Below are 7049 nucleotides of genomic sequence, written 5' to 3' on the forward strand. Positions count from 1 at the left end.
CAAATATATATAGGTAGTTACAAATCATTTCTTAACTCAAATGGTAGCATATGAAGTTAATTGCTGTGCCCCTCACTATCTTCATTTACTATATCTTGGAGACCGTTCCATATCAATACTATAATAGAGCTAGTCAGTGGGTGGTGAATCTTAATTCGATTTTAGATATGTGAGTTTAAGGCCAAGAACAGTAAGCCTTGGGGAAATGCTCAGTGTGTGGTTGGGCTCTCGGGACTGAAGCTTGGATCCTGGAGGCGGAGATGTGAGGGACATCTGCAAGGAGGGCTTCGATGTGAATCTATGACCTTGGCCTGTAGATCAAAGACTTTCCTTTATAGAAATGAAGCATTGCATTCTGAGCACTGTTCAAAGTAAGCTCTGAATGCTAATAGGTTGACATAAAGACAATGAACTGGAAACATTAAACCAACACCTGGAGGAACAGTAAGTACTAAAGGCGATTTAGAGTTACCTTCTTGAGTCAGAAGCCAGCCAACAAAAGCTAGTGTGCAGTCGTGGACAGAGGGCTGCACAGTGGATCTTTACTGAATGCCTATTGTGTGCCTACTGCTTTATGCCTGTTACCTATGTATTGATAATTGTTACTCTCATGTAGAATCATTTGCCTCATTTTACAAATGAGGAAATGGAGGCTCAGAGAGGTTAAGTGATTTTTCTCACAATCCGTGGTTCAAGTGAGAACCTAGTTGTGTTAAAGCATATTCCATCTGACTTTTAAAGATGCCAAATCTGGCTGGGAGTCACGGCCTAGCTTTGACAAGCCGTTTCATCTTCCTGGCCTTAGCTCCCTCATCTGCAAAATGAGCCAGTTGTCATCAGACTTCCCTTCCCACTCTCACCTGGCCTGATTCTGTTACGGGTGAAACATAAAGGAAGGGGTGGTGCTACAAGAGCCGGATGCAGAAACATGGAAGAGGAGAGGAAGGTGTGGTTAGCAATGAGTATATACCAGACCAGTTATCTGGAAACTAATCCTTAGGAGAATATTATTCCTTGATATGGAGGAAGACTCTAGAAATCTTTGCTCCTAAACTGAACTTACCCATCACCCTCAATGCCATGACCCTGAGCGTCACTTAAGCACCTGGACTTGAACAGCTGGAGGGGGTTGGGGCTGGGAGAGACTGTGGACAGCACCTGACAGGTCTCTCTCTGGGCCTGCATGGCTCCACTCTGCTCTCCTCTCGGGCTTTCTGGAGGAGCTGCAGCTAGAGGGCTGTCTGATGTTACCAAGTTGCAGCCTGGGTGGGGAGGGAGGGGAGTGCGAGGGCGGGTAAGCCATCAGACCCAAGGAGCCGGGGGTGTGAGTGTATTTATATAGGACTCAGCCAACCTGCAGTTTCAGATTTCAGACTCCGCTTTATCAGGAGAATTTTCCCTGGTTTTCAGTCAATGCTAGAGCAGGGAGCGAGCTGACACCAGAGCCTTCCTGGAAGGCTGGGGAAATTTTGGATTCCCGGGCCCTCTCCTTGTCTCCTTCCTTCTCATGGGAGCTGCAGCAGCCACTCTTGGCAATTTTCTTGGGTCTGGAGTATTGTTAAGATTCCTTCCCAATCATCAGTCTGCGTCTTCCAGTTGGGATCTGACTTCCAGCATGGAAGGTAATATCTGGGGTCCTGGGCTAGGAAGAACTGGGGCTACCCAAACTTCAGTGGGGAGGACCGGGGGTAAGGATGCACATGCTGGGCAAAGAGGAATAACTCACAATAAGAGGGATGAGAGAGAGAGAGTCTGTGTAGGAGGCGGGGGGGTGGTGGTAAGGGAGGGAGTGTGTGTGTGTGTGTGTGTGTGTGTGTTGCTAGCATTGCTATTGTATTTGGAAAGCAAATCTTCTTTTAACACTTTCTCTTTATTTATCCCCTCTTTATCTCCTAACAAATAAGAATGTCCCAAGAACGTCCATCTTCCCTGAGGGTCTCCAATCATAAAGTTAGAGAAAATTTCTGACTTCTAGAATGTGAATATTTCCTCATTTGGGGGTAGGGGGCTGCAGAGGGAACCTAGTGACATGGAGGTATGTGTCCAGAGGACTAATGTCCCTAGAACCAGCCCTGGTTTTTGCAGGCATTTGGAAACACTCCTGGTAAAGCTAACTGTAAGTCTGCGGCGTGGTGGGAAGGTGTAACCAGTATAGATTCCAGCATGGTCTCCGTGTGGAATTAGCTTGAACCAGCTGAACAAGATCAAAGCTACGAGAGACAAGTGCCAGGAGCACTTTCGTCTCAGAGGCTCGGAATTGGGCAGGATGGAGGCCAATGCCTGGGGTGGGCACTGGGTGGGGGCTTGGCGCCCTTCCTGAAAGCACAAATTTGGATCGGGTGGTGATTGGTGAGTCAGGCTGGCTGAATATGGTTCTGTCTTCCCAGGGCTTGTGTGGTGTTTCTCAGTGGCAGGAACAGAGTTCAGAGACCTACCTCGTACAAGGGCCGGTGGGCGGGCAGCCTGGCCTCGCTGCCAAGACCTGTCTGTGCAGTCGTGCCCAGTGGGCAGCGCATGCAGTGAGGCAGGATCCGGCAGAAATGGTGAATGGGCCAGGTTGAATGTGACTTGGCAAGGGCCTGGAGGCGGCTTTTTTTTTTTTTTTTTTTTGCTGTACGAAGGCCTCTCACTGTTGTGGCCTCTCCCGTTGCGGAGCACAGGCTCCCGACGCGCAGGCTCAGCGGCCATAGCTCACGGGCCCAGCCGCTCCGTGGCACGTGGGATCCTCCCAGACCAGGGCACGAACCCGTGTCCCCTGCATCAGCAGGTGGACTCTCAAACACTGTGCCACCAGGGAAGCCCTGGAGGCGGCTTTTGAGAAGCAGATTTGGGGCAGTGCGGTAAGCATTGGGAGAGGGGTGTGATGGAGTCTGCTGGAGGCAGAACATGGAGTGGATGGAAAGGACCCAGGAGAGTGGGCCAGGGAGTCTTAGGTTCTGATACAGTCCCAGGCTGCAGCCAGCAGGGACCCCAGCTGTCAACACAGGTGCAACCTGAAGTAGGTGAGAGAACCAGGGCTTGCCTACCGACTTCTGAATATAATGAGATAGATGGATGAGAGGTGATGTGGCCTGGGCAAGCACAGGTGCAACCTGAAGTAGGTGAGAGAACCAGGGCTTGCCTACCGACTTCTGAATATAATGAGATAGATGGATGAGAGGTGATGTGGCCTGGGCAAGCACAGTAGAAACACATTTTCAGCCTGAGAAATTACATAGTGCAGTAGAGTCTGGGAGGCAATCACACAGTTATTTATTAGGCAATATAATTAGTAGGTTGTATAGTCTGGTCACTTTTGAAACTGTGGGCATTTTTAAAAATTATTTTTTATTTGCATCACCTGCTACTTCCAAATAGCATTCCAGTGTCTTTGTATACTTGGTAGATGGTGCAATGCATCAGTTTGGCCAACGGATAATAATAAATAACCTTTCATTTTATTCAGTTGTGTAGGGTTTTCCAGCTTGTGTAGGGTTTTCCAGCTTGTGCTTTCAGAGACACTCTCTTATTCTGCAGATTCAATATAATGAAACATCGGCTCAATTCAGCAGATGTTTACCAAGCCCTATTCTCTCCTAGGTACTGTGTTACAGATTGGGTATATAGACACAGATGAGACCTGTTTCTGCCCTCAAGGATCTCACAGTCTAACTGCAGTCCTGTCAGGAAGACAGAATATCTTTCCCACAATATAGATGAGGAAACTGGAGCCAAAAGGTGCTAAAAGGACTCATGGTTGGTCGGCAGAAGGACAGGGATTAGGATCAAGATCCCACTCCTAATCTAGTGCTCTCTTGTGTTTCCCCTGTACCACAGTACTGTCTCGACTTCCCTGCGCCTCTTCACCCCCCACACTGTCTCCATCAGAGTGTTGAGCAAGAAGCAATCATCTGTGGAAGGCAGCCTGGAAAAACTGCTCCCTGGAATGGAGTCAGTCCTCTCTGGGCTCCTACTTGTGCAACTGAAACGGCATCAGTGGGTCTGCATCTATGTTAGTTGCTGATCTGATGCTCTCTACCACTCACCAGTGGCCGCCTTTATCTCTTAGATAATTCTTGACTTGGGGCAGACTGTCTTCCTCCTTCTTCTCCCTGGATTATCTGAACAGATAAGGGGACTGTAAAATCCAGGGGCTCACGGAAACCTGGGAGGCTCCACATGGTGGTGGATGCTCACTGAACGCTAGATTTATAAACTAATGAACATTGCTTAGTTCTTTGTAGTTGACAGAGTGTGTTCACATGAGCAAAAACAGTATGCTTGTCAATTCCCCCTCCCTTCCACGTTTGCCAGCTCAGGTTTCCTGGAAAGGTCTGAATCACCAAAGCTTAGGATTATTCTCTTCATTTTTAGGCTTAAGCTAAGAGGGACATAGAGAGGTCATCTGTCCCAGTGATTATCAAATTTTGGTCTGTGACAGAGTTTTCACCAGTCTGAAATGAAATGAGAAAAAAAGGGAAAGCATACTGAATTTTTTGGGGGGAAGCAAAATGTATTCAGTTTAAAGGATTACTTTTGGGGTCAGGAGATGTACTCAAATATTTATTCTGAGGTTATGGCTTGCTTATTCTTTTCATGAGCTGATGATGAGAGTAGATGGTAGCTAGGCTTTTTAAATGTCCTTATTTGGCAAAATAAAGAGTTGGCAACTTTACAGTGGTTCCTTACATTTCATTTTTTGAAATTTAACTGGTCTATGAAATCAAAAGATCTTGCCTCCAGGCAGGATCTTCTTCAAACAGATGAGACTCTATCTCCCTGATAAGGGCTCTTTGGGGCAGATTTCTGAAAACTTGGATTCTGATCTTGTCACCACTGTTCTTTCCCTGTGGGTCCTTGGACCATGATAAACTCACACGGAGTCTCGGTTTCCTCATTTTTACACTGTGGGAGGTTTTTGCCTCCAGGATAAGGTCACTGGCAGAGGAATGTGTTCTCACTTCCTCGTCCTCTTTGTCAGGAAGTCTGAGACTCTCCCTTCTCTGAGGGGCTCTGGGATCAGGCCTTGCTGGTTCCTATTCCTGTAGTCATTTTTGGGAAATGATGGAAGTCATCTCTTATGCTTGAAAAAGACAGAGAGGATTTGTAGTTTGAAATATGGGAGCAGCATGAGGTATATTTTACATTTGAGGTCTTGGTATCCAGTGTTAATCATTTGGAAACACAGGTATTAAAAATATCTTGCCATCAGTTTTTGAAATGGTGGAACTTCTTGAGCTCTCAAGAATATCAACTGGAGCTTTTCTAAATCTGGAGGCTCCTGGAGGCCTTAGAGTGTCTGGGTCTTCTACCTTCTGGAGAGTCGGGCCTGGAATAGCAACCAATATGTGGGAATTCCCAGGCAGCCCCAGCTGCCAGACTGAGACATGTGGTTGGGTGTGCACATGTGTGCAGACTTGTAGGAGAGAAAGCGTTTAGAGGAAAGTCAGTTAGAAATCACCCTGGAAATTGAACTAGATGCTCTTTTTGAGATTTGTTCTAGGACCCTTTTTTCCTGAAAGTCCAGAAGCCTCTTAGTAGGAGAGAATCCAATTTTATGTTCTGAAACAAGAGCCCTCCCAGCCTGGGAAAGCAGTGGAGATCCTACTTGGGCTGTTGAGTTTGTGGGAGTGGGTAGCAGACTCTTACCTCCAGCTTTCCTGGGACAGAGGGAGAAGTAGGACAAACTACTAAAGGCAACAGGGGAGCCTTAGCCTTTGAGCTGGAAGACCAAGCCTAGGTGCATTAAATTCTCCTCTCCCAAAGGTTTCTGGGTGGTGATGGGGCAGTAGAGCAGCACAACCCCTAAGAACAGTGCTACAGAAAAGCCTAAACCCGTGAATGATGGCAGACACCACAGACTTATTCAAACCAGTGGAGGGGGAAAGGCAAAGTGAAAAAGAATCCAAGAAGTGCAGATGAAAGGTCTCCGCCACCCAAGGTGCTCCTGCACAGGAGACCCCTCCACAGACCCTCTGATGGCTCCACCTAGGTTTGGAACAAGTGAATCATGTGTCAACGAAGTGATTCTCTTAGCTCATCTCTGGTCACCAGCGACAGTGGCTTTCCCCAAGGGGGCTTTCATAAGGATTTTGTCCTAACTTTGGGTAGATTGGGACACAGAGTCAAGGAGTACAGTGAAATTCTTAGAAATTAGGATCTATTCTGAGATGTTCAAGACAAAAGGGCAGAGGGTGAGAACCATTCAGCATGCCTTTTTCTGACTGTAAAGGTCAATGAGAACATGACTGGGACCTCAAAGATGTTCCCATCCTTGTCACGGTGAGGCAATGGAAAGAAATATCCGGACTCCAGGGCCACCTTTGTCTTCAATCGGCTGCATGATCTTGGGCAATTCAGTCCCTCTCTGGGCCTCAGACTTCCCATCTGTGAAGCGAGGGAGTTGAATTTGATTGCCACCATCCTATTCAACTCTACATGCCTCAACTCTCCATTTGACCAATAGGTAGACCTTATCACTCCAAGAGGAGAGTCTCCTGCCTTTCTCAGAGCTGCAGGTCTGCTGTCCAGCAGTTGCATGTCTGTTGGAAAAGTGGCTTGAGGTAGCAGGATGAGATGGGTATTTTCAAGACAGCAGATCCAGGGTCAGAACTGAGATGGCCGCTTGGACGACAGTGCATTGGGACAGGTCAAGTCTTTCACAGTCATCAGTAAGTCCTGTAATGGACGGCTAGAGCCAAGGGAGCTGAGAATAACAGTTGCCCAATATTGCTCACAGTTATGGGCCAGGGCTGCTTTCCTATTTTAAAAGCCTCCTGGGGCCGTGAAACAGCATCAGGAGAAACATGCCAAACCTGTTCCACTGTGTGTCAGATATTTGTTTCTCATCCAGAGTGTCCATCTTCATCATCTCCCTCACACTCAGCATCTTTTCCTTCCTTTAGCCCAATTCCCCACACACTTTGGCCCCCTCTACCCCTTAGTATTCCCGGAGGCGCTGTCATTTCTTCCCCTGGGAATGCCTCTAGTGGGTAGGTAGCAGAGATGAAGCTGTGGGATGGTGGTAGAGTGGAGAGAGTGCTGGAAGCCCAGTGAGGTGGGGAGTTGGA

Source organism: Mesoplodon densirostris, chromosome 2 (genome assembly GCF_025265405.1).
Source record: "Mesoplodon densirostris isolate mMesDen1 chromosome 2, mMesDen1 primary haplotype, whole genome shotgun sequence".
Taxonomy (NCBI): Eukaryota; Metazoa; Chordata; class Mammalia; order Artiodactyla; family Ziphiidae; genus Mesoplodon; species Mesoplodon densirostris.